We start from the raw sequence: 16,228 nt of genomic DNA, 5'->3' as shown, positions 1-16,228 counted from the left end.
AAGTAAACCTCAGATGGGCATGTGTATCACTCTGTAAACACACTGCATGTGCTCAATTCCAAAGGGTAAGGAGGGCACTGGGCTTGCGGAAAGTCCACCCTAAGGGAAGAATCACGGGAACCAGGCGAGCCTATAAAGTCCTGGGATCAAGGTTAAGGCCCCTTTTTCTGCTGTCTTCTTTTGCTCTCTTTCTCTTGGACCTTCATGTTCCTGCTCAGCATCATTACTAGAAAGAGATGTCCACAGAGACCTTTCTCGCCAAAGACAACCTAGAAAGAACTGCAATGAAGAGAGTAAGGGAAATCAAGTAGATGAGACTCAAGATCAGCAGTCATCTCAACATCAGTACTATAGCAACCTGAATTACAGATGCAGATGCTCAGAAAAACCAAAACCATAACATGGCAAACAGATAAAAGCAGTCAATCCACCAGCTAGAATTCATCCACTCCCAAGGCTGAGCAGGGCAAGGATGAACAAATCCCGGTTTACTATTCCTGCCATTATCCAGTTTAATTATCCAACAAGAAGAAATGAATAGAAAATTCCAGCACAAGGAAATGGAACAAAAGATTGGAGCTGAAGACCTTAAGTGCTTGCTTTTTGCCCAATGACCAGATAACTAGAACTATCTGCATCATCTATGTAGCATGAGGTTTGTATTACTTTTACCTAAAGATATCTCCTTTTCATAACAACAAAAATATATTTTTTAAAACTAAATATGTAAAATATACATATACATTTATTTTTTTTAATGTTTTTCAAAAGACAAAGAATTTTGCCATGAGTATATCCAGAAGTAGCATGGAGGAAAACAAAAACATGGTTAGTGATATAAGGCTGATCCAACTCCCATCACTGACCCTGACCACACAGTCCACTTCTGTTGGTCATTTCTGAGTTCTGCAGAAGAACTGGAAAGAAAACAAGAAGTTGAAAAGAGCAATTCCCACTCAAAAGCAGAATATAAATAACAAAACAAAAAATAAAAATCTTTTGCCATCTATACTAGTGCTTTGCAATCTACAAAGCAATAAAGAGTGTGTGTGTGTGTGTGTGTGTGTGTGTGTGTGTGTGTGTGTGATGGAGTTTCTCTCTTGTTGCCCAGACTGAAGTGCAGTGGCGTGATCTCGGCTCACTGCAACCTCCACCTCTTGGGTTCAAGCAATTCTCCTGCCTCAGCCTCCAGAGGAGCTGGAATTACAGGTATGCACCACCACATCCGGCTGTTTGTATTTTTAGTAGAGATGGGGTTTCTCCATGTTGATCAAGCTGGTCTTGAACTCCCAACCTCAAGTGATATGCCCACCAGGGCCTCCCAAAATGCTGGAATTAGAAGTATGAGCCACTGCATCTGGCCAATTCGTTTTTATATCTACCTCACAGATGAAGCAAATGAGGCTCAAAGAAGTTAAGAGATTTGTTCAACACCATGTAGCTTCTAAAAGGCCAGAGCCAGGTATACAATCCAAGAATTAGACTCATAAGGAATGCTGAAGCCTATTACAGGAAAAAAAAAAAAAAAAAAAAAGGTAAAATGAGCTCACTGCAAAAATCATTATGCAGTTGCTGAAATTATTTCTTTTCAATGTCAGTAAGACGTTCATTGCTGATTTCCACAGTGTCTTTCTGATTACTATGGCAATGCCTGTAGTAATTGATTATCTTGAAATTAAGCTCCTGCACAATGAAGTGGGAAATACCAAAACATCATCAATACTTACACTTCCTTACAAGCCACAAAGGGTACTTGCCTGCCTTCCCATCCAGGCATGACAAAAACACAAAGTCATTACGCAGATTCTATTAGGCTTGCTCTATCAAACTAAAATGAACCGTTCCTTCTAGTAAGAGAGCCCTAAAAGCAAACTTGGTTTAAGTTCTTTACCTCTGGAATGAATGAATGAGGATATGAATGAAAAGGGAAGGTAGGAAAGGATTGTACTGTTTGGGTTTTTTTCCGTCATTGAGAAATGAAGAGGTATGCACAGGGTAAAAGTGTCAGTGATGTTTCTTATACTAAGCAGCCCCTATCTCCTAAGGAAAATGAACTGGAGATTGATCTTACTAAAGCTACCAGAGGCCCGTCTGGAAACTGCAGAGGAAGAAAGAACCTACATCACTTTACTGTAAGTTCATTTCAAGATCTGAGCCTCCTCTGCTCCAGCACAGGTTGGAAATACAGGAGCCTCCTTCCTAAGTATAGTTCTGGTCACAGAACTAGCTTTAAACCCTTTCTTTTTTTTAGGTTAAAATTTATATAATAATGTTTTGACATCGCAGCTTTCACTATCTGATACTCCAGATTAGAAAGCAAAACACAGTGATTAAGAGTGTAGGTTCTGGAGTCAAACGGCCTGCATCCACATCAAGCTCTACCAATTACCGAGTGCAGGGGCCAAATGACCTAATCCATCTGTCCCTCCCTCAATTTCCTCAGCTGCAAATGGGCATAACAATGGTACTTGATTTGCTTCTTGTGAAGATTAAATAATGCATTTAAGTGTTTAAAACACTGGCACATAGTAAGTAAGTTCAATAGATGTTAGCTATTACAATAACTTACATGATTACTTTTACCTCCAGGAATGAAGATCTTGACTAAGAAATTAGTTTAGATTTCACATTATTTTTCATAAAATTTCACACAAGAACCACCACTGAGTGTACTGGTTCACGCCTGGAATCCCAGCACTTTGGGAGGCTGAGGCAGGCAGACCACAGGGTCAGGAGTTCAAGACTAGCCTGGACAACAGAGTGAAACCCAGTCTCTACTAAAAATACAAAAATTAGCTGGGCATGGTGGTGTTGCCTGTAGTCCCAGCTATTCAGGAGGCTGAGGCAGGAGAATCACTTGAACCTGGGAGGTGGAGGTTGCAATGAGCTGAAATCATGCCACTGCACTGCAGCTTGGGCAACAGAGTGAAACTTAATCTAAAAAAAAAAAAATACATCTAAATGTGCAACATAAAGAAATAATTAAATAAGCTAAGATATATGTACTTTAAAATATTAGTCAACCATAAAGAATTAACTTACAGAGAGCTTGCAACATTAAAATAGACATTGTCAATATTAGATTCAAAAGGATGAAGAGACACAAATACAGATATAATCACAGGACAAACTCAGAAATACACATACCAAATATGGAGTACTTTTGGTTATAATGGTTTTAAGTGATTTTTATACAAACATATTTTTTCTGAATTTTTTTTCAAAAAATGAATACTATTTTTATAATCAAAAAAATTGTATTTTTATTTTGGTGGAAAAATGGGATAAAAATTATATACAATGGAATCACTGCTGCATTCAAAAACTACTTAACAGTAGTCATCATTTAATATGTTGAATAACATAACTTCACTCAATAAATATTCAATATATCTGCAGGCACTTTCTCAAATAAAAAAAATTAAAAAAGAAAAAGAAATGAAAGAAAAAAATATTCAATATTTACTACATGCCCACTATACACAGGAAAAAAACTCAATGTCAACAATGATTAACCTTTAGTGGAAATAGAAGTAATTTTTTTCTGCTCTCTATTCTGTATTTTTAAAGTTTTTCTATAAAGAAAGTTTTTGTTTTTCACTAATTCAGTCCAAAAGGATTTACTAAGTCTGTTGTATTCATGGCATTCTGCTATGTAACATAGTAGGAACTCATCAGATACGTATGAAATCACAGGTCTCAGGGACAATCTAATTAGTCCTATATTCAAAACATACTTATTCACACACAAAGACATACATTTGCAAACAACACTGTGCAGCATTTTAAAAGTTCCTGCTGTAAGAATTCAGACATAGAAAATATATGGCCGGGCGCGGTGGCTCAAGCCTGTAATCCCAGCACTTTGGGAGGCCGAGGCGGGTGGATCACGAGGTCGAGAGATCGAGACCAACCATGGTCAACATGGTGAAACCCCGTCTCTACTAAAAATACAAAAGATTAGCTGGGCATAGTGGCGTGTGCCTGTAATCCCAGCTACTCAGGAGGCTGAGGCAGGAGAATTGCCTGAACCCAGGAGGCGGAGGTTGCGGTGAGCCGAGATCGCGCCATTGCACTCCAGCCTGGGTAACAAGAGCGAAACTCTGTCTCAAAAAAAAAAAAAAAAAAAAAAAAAAGAAAATATATATGTGTGTGTATTCATGCAGAATGCAGTATTATAAGATGCAAAATTTTCATGAAGGAAATTGGAGAATTCAATAACAGGTAATATTTGAATTGGTAGAGAAATAAGGAGGAGGGTATTCAATCATGGGTAGAGACAGGAAAGAACATGGTGTTGTGTACAATTCAAACAGTTTAACTGATAAGAAGGATATCTGTTGTTACTGGGAATTTCACTGTAACTCCCATACAGTGATTCTGAATTTTTACTTAGGTTGTACCTGGGAGGTAGCATGACTCTCCTCTCAGGAGATTATGATCAAAGTTACAGTTCTCCCTAGGAAAGTACACAAACACAGCTATTAATACATACCTTCTCTCTGAGAACTGCTACGCATTGACAAAGCTGGACAAGCAGCATAGCCTCTTCCAATCACAGTACACTGCAACAGGGGTGTACAATCTGATACATTCTCAGGAATTTTAAATCGACTTACATTCAGATAGGTATATGCCTGACTAACATATGAACACTATAGGTGATCATCCTCCACCAAGCACAGAGAGAAGCAGAAAAAGTCAGACTTCACAGAAGAATGAAAACAAAGAAAAATCATTAAGGAAAAATAGAAAGAAACATGGTTTTCTCCTTCTTTGTTCCAGTCTTTCAAAAAGTTTGGCTGCCCTAAGATTTTTATAAAATACCCCAGTAACCTTCATTATTTATTTTTTCATTTTTTCTTAACTCAAGTTGGTTTGATTACCTACAACTATAATTTTTTTTTAAATCCTGGACAAAGATGCTTACATGGGAGTGCATGCACACGTGCAGGAACACACACACACACACACACATACACACACTTCTTAGAATTAAAGAAGATTTACAGGCTTGGCATGGTGGCTCACGCCGGTAATCCCAGCACTTTGGGAGGCTGAGGCTGGCAGATCACGAAGTCAGGAGTTGAAAACCAGCCTGGCCGATGTGGTGAAATCCCATCTCTACTAAAAATACGAAACAAAAATAAGTCAGTCAGGCCTGGTGGTGCATGCCTGTAGTCCCAGCTACTCGGGAGGCTCAGGCAGAATAATGGCTTGAACCCAGGAGGTGGAGGTTGCAGTGAGCTGAGATCACACCACTGTACTCCAGCCTGGGCGACAGGACAAGACTCCATCTCAAAAAAAAAAAAAAAAAAAAAAGGTTTACAGACACCTTCATCTGACTAGTACATCAGACCATATCTTCCCAAATGCATACAGTACAGAAATACCACAATACTGATCATCTCATCTCTCAATCTAATTTTCTGTTTGTGTCATGACAAAGAATGCTGGAAAGCCCTACCACATAATAATCCAGAAATAAGGGTCAAGGTATGATTTACATTAATAGACTCCTGAGGAAAAGAGCATGTCAAAGAGGTCACCAGGCTGATGATGACAATGATGATAAGCCACATAAATTTTACACTTTTAGTTTCTTCAACACATTGACAACATTGTACTGCTAAGTAAAAAACTGAAGATAAAGTAAGTATCCTAAAATACTGCTGCTTGTTATTCAAACCAACTCTATATCCTGTAGCTGCAGAGTATCAGAGTTTCCAGCAAACTAAAGAGGGAGTAAAAATGCACAGAATCCAATTTCCTTTTTCTTCTTTTTTTTTTTTTTTTATGACAGGGTCTCACTGTATCTCCCAGGCTGAAGTGCAGTGGTAGGATCCCAGCTCACTGCAACCTCCACTTCCCTGGTTCAAGCGATTCTCCTGCCTCAGCCTCCTGAGTATCCGGGATTACAGGCATGCACCAACGCAATCAGCTAATTTTTGTAATTTTTGGTAGAGAGGGTTTCACCGTGTTAGCCAGGCTGGTCTCGAACTCCTGAATTCAAGCAATCTGCCCACCTCCGCCTCCCAAAGTGCTGGGATTACAAGCATGAGCCATTGCACCTGGCCCAGAATCCAATTTCTTTCACCACAGAATACTGGGAAATATTTTTTGTTTACATAATGTAAACGTATCTATTTTGCCATGAAATATTTCATCTCGTTTGCCACATGTCCTCATAAAATGCTTCATAAAATAATGTCCAGATGCTTCCTTTAACTTATTTGAAGACATTCTGTCAAATAATTTTTAATAACAGAGTTGATATACCTTAATATGTTTTTTTTTCTTTCTTTTTTTTTTTTTTTGACAGTGTTTCGCTCTTGTTACCCAGGCTGGAGTGCAATGGCGCAATCTCAGCTCACCGCAACCTCCGCCTCCTGGGTTCAGGCAATTCTCCTGCCTCAGCCTCCTGAATAGCTGGGATTACAGGCACACGCCCATGCCCAGCTAATTTTTGTATTTTTAGTTAGAGATGGGGTCTCACCATGTTGGCCAGGATGTTCTTGATCTCTTGACCTCGTGATCTACCTGCCTCAGCCTCCCAAAGTGCTGGGATCACAGGCGTGAGCCACCACGCCCGGCTCTTAATATGTTTTTTAAAAGATACATTCATATCTTTAAGGATTATATGACCTTTCAAAGTATCAAGAGCAAGCAAAGGCAATTTTCCCTATATTTCTGATGTTGAATTTTGCTTGACTTGTTCTCACAAATAGTATCCTGTTTCCATACACAGGAAAAAAGTCTGGTGCAGTGTTAGTTAACACTGCTTCCTGTAAGTAGTGTTGACACTCTGTATTACTGACATTAATACTCACTGTAATTCTGGAAAACAGCATAGCACATGGATGATCATTAATGAACATCCTCCATGGTGAAACCTGAATTCATAATCAGCCAACACAGATTTGCAATAGACTTCCTCCTTCCTGTTTTTACATTCCTGACCAAAGAGGTATCTCTTCCTGTTGACTTTTGGGCATTTGGTAAAATGCAAAAACTGAGAACTCAAAACACTCACTATATTTAATTGTATTTGTCCTCTAGGATGAATTGAATTGTGAAAACAAATTTCAATTCAAAAACTTTAAGCAATTAAGTAGATTAATGAATGCAAATATAAACGCTTCCCTAGAAAACTCTGGAAAACTAAACAAAAATATCAGACTGACTAAAGCAGATCTAATGTGCACTTTGCCTAATAGCTTAAGAGACAAACCATAGGCTCAACCCAAGTGTTTTACAGAAATCTTAACCTATAATTAAGAAGAAATTCACTGAAGGGCTAATTTCACAGCAGAACAAAAAGAATACTGCTCAATCATTGAAAACAAAACAGAAAATTAATTGAGCTTTACACTTATGATTTGTGCATTTATAATGCACTTATGATTTACGATGCTAAAGACTATAGTCTACAACTATTTTTCAAAATAAAGACGTAACATTAATATATTTATACAACCAAAAATTCAAAAACAAACCCATCAAACAGAAACTACATGAGATGCAAGAAGAAAGAATAAGAAACAAATTAATGAAAGAGGACTTTGGCCAGGCATGGTGCCTCACACCTGCAATCCCAGCACTTTGGGAGGCTGACGCAGATGGATCACCTGAGGTCAGGAATTCGAGACCAGCCTGGCCAACATGGTGAAGCCCCGTCTCTACTAAAAATAGAAAAATTAGCTGGGTCTGGTGGTGTCAGGTGCCTGTAGTCCCAGCTACTCAGGAGGCTGAGGCATGAGAATGGCTTCAGGAGGTGGAGGTGAAGTGGGTTGAGATTACGCCACTGCACACCAGCCTGGGCAATAGAGGGAGACTCAGTCTCAAACAACAGAAATTAAATAAAAGGGGACTTTAACATACCTCTCTCAATCCAAGAAATATCAGGTGAAAAATAACATGAGGCCTTAGAAGATATAACGAACTTAATTAATAAGGTATGTATGTGTATAAAACTGTGAGCCCTAATAAAAAAGAATACACTTTCTTTTCAAGAGAACATAGAATACTCATGAAAACTAACCGTATATTAAGACACTAATAAAACCTCAATTAATCTGAAAGACTAGAATACAAACAGATTGATCTAGCTATAACGTAACAAAACTAGGAATTAGAAGCCAAATTTAACAAATAAAAAAGACCTTCCATACTTGGAAAGTTTTTAAAAAACACACACTATATTGGATCAAAGGGTGAAAAAAATACAGCAGAAATTCTTTAAAAGAGCAATAAGGAAGATACATCAGAACATGTGGAATACACCTAACACGAGAATATGTGGAATATACCTAGAGCAATCATCAGTGAAAAACAATAGCATTAATTAGTAACATCAAAAAATGAATAATGTACAAAATGCAAAAAGCTAGGAAAATAACAAAAGAAATGGAAAGAATCATTAAAAATAAAAACAAAAAGGAACGAGTTAGAAAACAGAAAATTTGTGGAATTACTAAATCCAAAAACAGGTTAAAAAAAAAAATCAAAACAGACAAACCACTAGCTAACCAAACGAAAGGAGAAAACAATGACTAAAATTGTAAATACACAAAATTTAAATTTAAATACAAAAAATACTAAAACTAGGACTCACAAGTAGAATATAACCACTGAAACAGAAGAAAGTATTACCATTATTATTATTATTGAGATGGAGTCTCACACGGTTGGCCAGGCTGGAGTACAGGCACAATCTCGGCCCATTGCAACCTCTGCCTCCCCGGTTCAAGTGATTCTCCTGCCTCAGCCTCCAGAGTAGCTGGGATTACAGATGCTCACCACCATGCCCACTAATTTTTTGTATTTTTAGTAGAGACAGGGTTTCATCACATTGGCCAGGCTGGTCTCAATCTCCTGGCCTCAAGTGACCTCCAGCCTTGGCCTCCCAAAGTACTGGGATTATAGGCGTGAGCTACTGCAACCAGACTATAATTTTTTTTTTTTTTTTTTTGAGACAGCGTCTTGCTCTGTCCCCCAGACCAGAGTGAATGACATAATCATAGCTCAATGCAGCCCTGACCTCAGCCTCCCAAGTAGCTGGGACCACAGGTGTTAAGCTAACATGGTTTTTGTTTGTTTGTTTGTTTGTTTTCTGTACATAATGGGTCTCCCTATGTTGCCCAGGCTGGTCTCAAACTCCTGGGCTCAAGTGATCCTCCCACCTCAGCCTACCAAAGTGCTGGGATTATACGCATGAGCCACCGTGCTAGACCAAAATCTTATTTTTAATAAGGTTGCACAAGTCTACTCAAACAAATTTGATAAATTTGAAGAAATAATTTTTCAAAAGAATACAGCTTATTGACCCTCAAAAGAAAAGTCTAAAACAGACCAATTATTACAGAAGAAACAGAGAAAAGAGTTAAAAGACTCCTCTACCAACTGATTTTCACAGGGGTAATTCTGAGAAACTTTTAAAGATCAGATAACATCAACATTAATTAGGCCAAAAAAAAATTCCAATTTTGTTTAATGAAATGAATATAACATTGATCCCAAGATCTGAAAAAGGCTGCACCAATGTGCAAAATGCACTAACTTGCAAACTACAGAGCAGTCTCACTTAAAAATATCAAGCAAAAAAATCTTTACAAGCATACTAGCCAACAGAATTCAACAACACATTAAAAGAGCAAATCATCATGACCAAATGGGGTTTATTCTAAAAAGACAGGATTATTTCAATAATAGGAAATCCCTTAATAAATTCAATCATACTGAAGGAGCAAATTTAAAAGATCGTATGACCATCTCCATAGATGCAGAAAAAAACATCTGTAAAAGATCACTTGACAAAATTCAACAGACTTTCTTGCTAAAAACACTAAATAAAAGTAGTATCAGTGAATACTTCCTTAACATAATAAACTATAAATACCACAATTCAAAAGCCAGAGCTGGGCTACACACAATGGCTTACACCTATAATTCCAGCACTTTGGAAAGCTGAGGTGGGTGGATCAAGTGAGGTCAGGAGTTCAAGACCTCCATGTTGGTCAGCCTGGCCAACATGGTGAAACCCCGTGTCTACCAAAAAAAATACAAAAACTAGCTGGGCATGGTTGTGGGCACCTTTAATCCCAGCTACTTGGGAGGCTGAGGCAGGAGAAACACTTGAACCCAGGAGGCGGAGGTTGTTGCAATGAGCTGAGACTGTGCCACTGCACTCCAGCCTGGACGATAGAGTGAGACTCCATCTCAAAAAAAAAAACAACAAAAAAACAAAAACAAAAAAAACCGCAAGCCAGAGCTATATCCTAATGAAGAAATACTAAAGGTTTCCCCTGCTAAAGTCAGGAAAAAAAGATTGTTGCAATTACTGGATTGCTAAATTAGACTAGAGAAAGCAATCTAAGGTTTAAGAAGTCAAAAGGAAGAAGTAAAATTATTTCTAAATATAGATTATATGATTACATAACTGAAAAAAAAACCAACAGAATCAATGGTGAAAATATATAAACAATATGAAAACTTAATACTTTAAAAATTGTCATACAAAGATCACCAGCATTCAGTTGTATATAACCAAAAACCAGTTGAAAGACAATGTAAGGCCCCTGGCTGCACGGTGACTCACACCTACAATCCCAATACTTTGGGAGGCCAAGTAAGGAGAATCATTTGAGGTTGGGAGTTTGAGATCAGCCTGAGCAACACAGTGAGACTCCACTTCTATGAGGAAAAATAAAAATTAGCCACATATGATGGCATGTGCCTGTAGTCCTAGCTACTCAGGAGGCTGAGATGGGAGGATCCCTTAAGCCCAAGAATTTGAGGTTACAGCTAGCAATGATCATGCCACTGCACTCCGGCCTGGGCAATAGAGTGTGATTCTGTCTCAATTTTTGTTTTTTAAAAAAGGAAAGGCCTGGCATGGTGGCTCATGCCTGTAATCCCAGCACTTTGGGGGGCCAAAGAGGGAAGATTACTTGAGCCCAGGAGTTTGAGACCGGCCTGGGCAACATGGTAAAACCTCATCTCCATAAAAAATTTTTTAAATTAGCCAAGTACTAATTTCAATCATATTAATGGAGCAAGAAATAAAAAATCATATGACCATCTTCACAGATGCAGAAAAACATCTGACAAGATTCAGCAACCTTTCTCGTTAAAAACACTAAATAAAGTGGGTACTGATGAATGCTTCCTTAACATGATAAAATATAAAACCCTCAGTACAAAAGTCAGAGCTATCCTAACGAGGAAATATTAAAGGTTTTAGTCCCAGGTACTCGGGAGGCTAAAGTAGGAGAATCGCTTGAACCCAGAAGGTTGAGGCTGCAGGTGAGTTATGATTGTACCACTGCCCTGCAGCCTGGTCTCCAGCTAGAACCTGTTATTAAAAAAAAAAAAAAAAAAAAAAAAAAAGGGAGGGGGAAGGCAGGCCCAATTAAAATAACGAGAAAAAATACCTATATATAATCTTAAGGAATTCTAAAATTTATTTATGGAAAACTTTAACATAACATGTTCTTGGATAGGAAGACTCACTATCACCAATATGCCTGTTCTCCCTAATGAAAAATTTACAGTTATAGCTCAATCCCAATCAAATACTTCTGAGTTTTCTAGAACTAGAGAAGTTTATTAAATTCATTTAGAGAAATAAACAAGGAAGAGTCACCAGGAAATCCCTGAAACAGATAAGCAATGAGGTATAGGTAGCCCTACCAGATATTAACACAAGAAAACTTCCAAAATTAAAAGTGCTGCAGAGCACATGAATAGACATACTGACAATGAACAGAACCAAGAAACCCAGATATAGTACCACTGCATATAAAAATTCAGTACATGATAAGACATCATCTCAAATCAACATGAAAAAGACCTACATTTTAATAATAGGTATTAGGATAGCTGGGTTGCCACGATAAAACTACAGCCATTCCTTATACCACACCCCAGGAAAATGCAAAAAGAATCAGATGTAAAGTAAAAAACACCATGCAAGTACCAAAAGAAAACATGGGTGGACTTCCCTACAACTTAGGAGTCTGGAAAACTTTCCTATAACTGAAAATTCACAAGCTAAAAAGGGAAAGACTGATAAATTTTATTTCATAAAAATAAAAAAATTTGCACAGAAAAAAACAGGATAGTGACAGTAAAAAGACAAATAAAAAAATGTTTCTGACTAATGGCAATTTTTAAAACTGAAATGGACAAAAAAGATTACTGAAAGTCTTATCTAGCATATTCTTTGGGTCTATCTGTGCCTTTCACTGTCTTTTGGTTATTTTACAACTCTGTAAATTGTAGAAAACTTATGCTAATGCAAATTACTCTTGTCCATAAAAATGCAGATTATATTTTGGTCAGTGGAATACAATTGATTACTGCCCTGTGGATACTGACCAGTTGTGTTATCTGTTTACACATCCATTTCAGCATTCCCAAATGCCTATACCTGTATTGGTTTTTGCCATCGCCTTTGAAACAGTTGTAACATCATACTGATTCCCTCTTAATAAGTTAAATACAATCTCTAGCACATATTCATTTTACATTTGTATGAGGGTCATGATCTTACCTTTTTGAAAATTATTTTTTAATAGTTTTGGAAGTTCTACCAAAATGCCTCGTGCATTCACCTGACAGAGCAAAGAAAACTGCTTTACCAGAAAATGGCACCTCATGAGCTACTTAAGCTCAGACACAATCTTTTCTTGGCTCCCAAAAGTAAAATCCAAGCAGCAACATACACTTAACTTTGCTGCCTCCCTGTTTCTCTAGGTCGTTCTCCTTTCCCCCTCCTCTCTACAAATTATGCTCTGGTGTGGTTTCAAGCCACTGCATGGCCAATAAGTTATCACCCCTAAAAGGCAGCAATGATTGAGAATTTGATTTTATGGTTTAATCACTTCTTTGGTGATCCTTATAGACAGAGAAATAGCGATCACTTGGGTAAAAGCTAAAACAGACTTCGGTTTGTTAGTCTTTTTAATGTATTTGTTTACTCTGAGTTCAAATCAGTTAGGAATTTCATATCCACCAAGAACAGGTTTTTGACATCGGGACGAGTGAGTTTTCATATCTCCGTGACATGTCTCTCAAACTGTGAGTGAAGTTACAGACACAAAGTTACAAAGCTCTGCATCTGTAATACCTCTTCATTATATATGTGAAACAATTTATTTCCAGAGGGTATTAATAACTTAAAGTCTCTTGAATTAAAGAAACTCTTTTCTGACCGGCTTATTGATAAAAATAAGCACTTACATAAATAAAATATTTGTAAAACTCCCAAAAAACAAGGAAATTGAACTTTCGACATGTTAAATGTGTTCGACTTAAGAAAAATTATTCTAGGCCGGGCGCGGTGGCTCAAGCCTGTAATCCCAGCACTTTGGGAGGCCGAGGCGGGTGGATCACGAGGTCAAGAGATCGAGACCATCCTGGTCAACATGGTGAAACCCCGTCTCTACTAAAAAATACTAAAAATTAGCTGGGCATGGTGGCGTGTGCCTGTAATCCCAGCTACTCAGGAGGCTGAGGCAGGAGAATTGCCTGAACCCAGGAGGCGGAGGTTGCGGTGAGCCGAGATCGCGCCATTGCACTCCAGCCTGGGCAACAAGAGCGAAACTCCGTCTCAAAAAAAAAAAAAAAGAAAAGAAAAATTATTCTTATGGAAACTAATTCAGAAACATTTTTAAAACCCAAGATCACCTAAATAAGATACAATTTTGGCAAACAAGCCTTGATAATTTCAGTTTATAAAAGTGGCTTTTTCTTGTCTCTGATTAATCATTTTATTCTACTAAGATTTTTTTTTCCTAAACACAGACAGATTTACTGATCACATAAGCTAACATTACCCTACATAATATTTAAGATGATGAAAAGGTAAACTTGTGCTCAAATAAATTATTCTCACGAACTTTTATTTCAACATGTATGAAAATAATATCCAATATCTTTAGGTAGCAAAACCTTGATATTAAGTTACTTAATAATCATTGCATACCTAATTTTTAGTACAACAGAACCCAAAAAGATGGATTACGAAGCACAATTAAGTTTATATATTTGTTTCTTTTTTTATATACCATACAGAGGCCATAGTTTTGGGACATGTTAATAAAAGTGTTCAGTTTTGCCACTTTAAGAAGGTATAAAAGGAATGTTTGTGGCTGTAGAAATTTGTATTACGTGTGCTCATGAATTTTGCAAGTGTGATAACATTCTTGCATGTAACAGACAATTCTCAATGTTCAACCCCAGCATTTCAATGTGAAATATAAATTAGTTACTTTGATTAAAAGTTAAAAATCATTCCCAGTAGTTAAGATAATATGAGGAAAAATAGTGAAAGAAATACAACTGTGTATATGCTTTTATTTTTCAAGAAAATTGAGTACATTTGACCCTTGAACAACACAGGTTTGAACTATACAGATTCACTTACACACAATTTTCTTCTGCCTCTGCCACCTGAGACAGCAAGACTAACTCCTCCCCTACCTCCTCCTCTGCCTATTTCAGAGGAAGATGATGAAAATGAAGATTTTTATGATGATCCATTCCACTTAATGGATAATAATATAGTTTCACTTCCTTATGATTTTCTTTTCTTCTTTTTTTTTTTTTTTTTTTTTTTTAAATAGAGTTTCACTCCTGTTGCCCAGGCTGGAGTGCAATGGCTCAATCTTGGCTCAGCGCAACCTCCGCCTCCCGGGTTCAAGAGATTCTCCTGCCTCAGCCTCCCCAAGTAGCTGGGATTACAGGCATGCACCACCATGCCCAGCTAATTTTGTATTTTTAGTAGAGATAGGGTTTCTCCATGTTGGTGAGGCTGGTCTCGAACTCACGACCTCTCAGGTGATCTGCCCGCCTCGGCCTCCCTGGTTACCGGGAGTGCTGGGATTATCCTTATGATTTTCTTAATAACATTTTATTTTCTCCAGCTACTTTATTGTAAGAATACAGTAGATAATATACATAACATAGAAAATATGTTTTGATTGTTAGGTTATTAGTAAGGTTTCCAATAAACAGTAGGCTATTAGTAGTTACGTTTTGGGAGTCAAAAGTGATATCGGGCCAGGCCAGCACTTTGGGAGGCCAAAGCAGGTAGATCGCTTGAGGCCAGGAGTTCAAGACCAGCTTGGCCAACCTGGTGAAACCCTGACTCTACTAAAAAAAAAAAATTAGCTGGGTGTGGTGGTGCACACCTGTAATCCCAGCTACTTTGGAGGCTGAGGCAAGAGGATTGCTTGAGCCTGGGAGGTGTCTACCTCTGTTGCCCAGGCTGGCTGCATTGCTGCGATCTTGGCTCACTGCAACCTCCAACTCCAGAGCTTAAGTGATCCTTCCGCCTCAGCCTCCTGAGTAGCTGGGATTATAGGCGCACACCACCACACCAGCTAATTTTTAAATGCTTTTAGTAGAGACGGGGTTTCACCATGTCGGTCAAGCTGGTCTTGAACTCCTGGCCTCAGGTGATTTGCCCACTGCAGCCTCTCAAAGCGCTGGGATTAAAGGCATGAGCCACCGCACCCGGCCAGTACTCACATGTTTTACTGCATGAGGAGTCAGTGCCCCTAAATCTTCCTGTGTTGTTCCAAGGTCAACTGTAGTTTCATCCTAAAGTAGTAGTTACCAAATTTTTGTTCTCTTAAAACTTACTAAGAACTCCAAAAAGATTTTATGTAAATTATAACTATCAATATTTTTCAAATTAAAAATTAAAACTGAGAATTATTTAAAACATTTATTGATTCATTTGAAAATAACAATAATGAATGCATTGAATGTTAATATAAATAATTTCCATATTAGGATTCTCCAGAGGAACAAAACCAATAGGATATATAAAGATATATAAAAGATTTATTACAGGAACTGGCTCACACCATTATGAAAGCCAAGTGGTCCCACAACATGCCCTCTGCAAGTTAGAGAACCAGAAAAGCCAGTGATATAATTCAGGCCAAGTCCAAAGGCCTGCAAACCAGGGGGGTGCTGGTGGAGTAAGTCGCACAGTTTGAAGGCCTGAGACCAGGAGTTCTGACATCCATGGGCCAAAGAAGACAGATGTCTCAGCTCAAGAAGAGAGAGAGAATTCACCCTTCCTTTGCCTTTTTATTCCATTTGAGGCCTCAGTGGATTGGCTATCCACCCACATTGGTGATGGCAGACCTTCTTTACTCAGTCTACTGATTCAAATGCTACTATCTTCCAGAAACACCCTCACAGGAACACCCAG

At 38.0% G+C, this 16,228-nt stretch overlaps 1 protein-coding gene across 11 annotated transcripts in view; it reads right to left on the bottom strand.

Annotated features, from left to right (window-relative positions):
• EXOC6 (exocyst complex component 6) overlaps positions 1 to 16,228 on the bottom strand; it is a 235,485-nt gene that overhangs the window by 187,128 nt on the left and 32,129 nt on the right. The window lies entirely within an intron of this gene.

Source organism: Saimiri boliviensis, chromosome 12 (assembly GCF_048565385.1).
Source record: "Saimiri boliviensis isolate mSaiBol1 chromosome 12, mSaiBol1.pri, whole genome shotgun sequence".
NCBI lineage: Eukaryota > Metazoa > Chordata > Mammalia > Primates > Cebidae > Saimiri > Saimiri boliviensis.
This window is presented reverse-complemented; position numbering and strand designations above follow the sequence as displayed.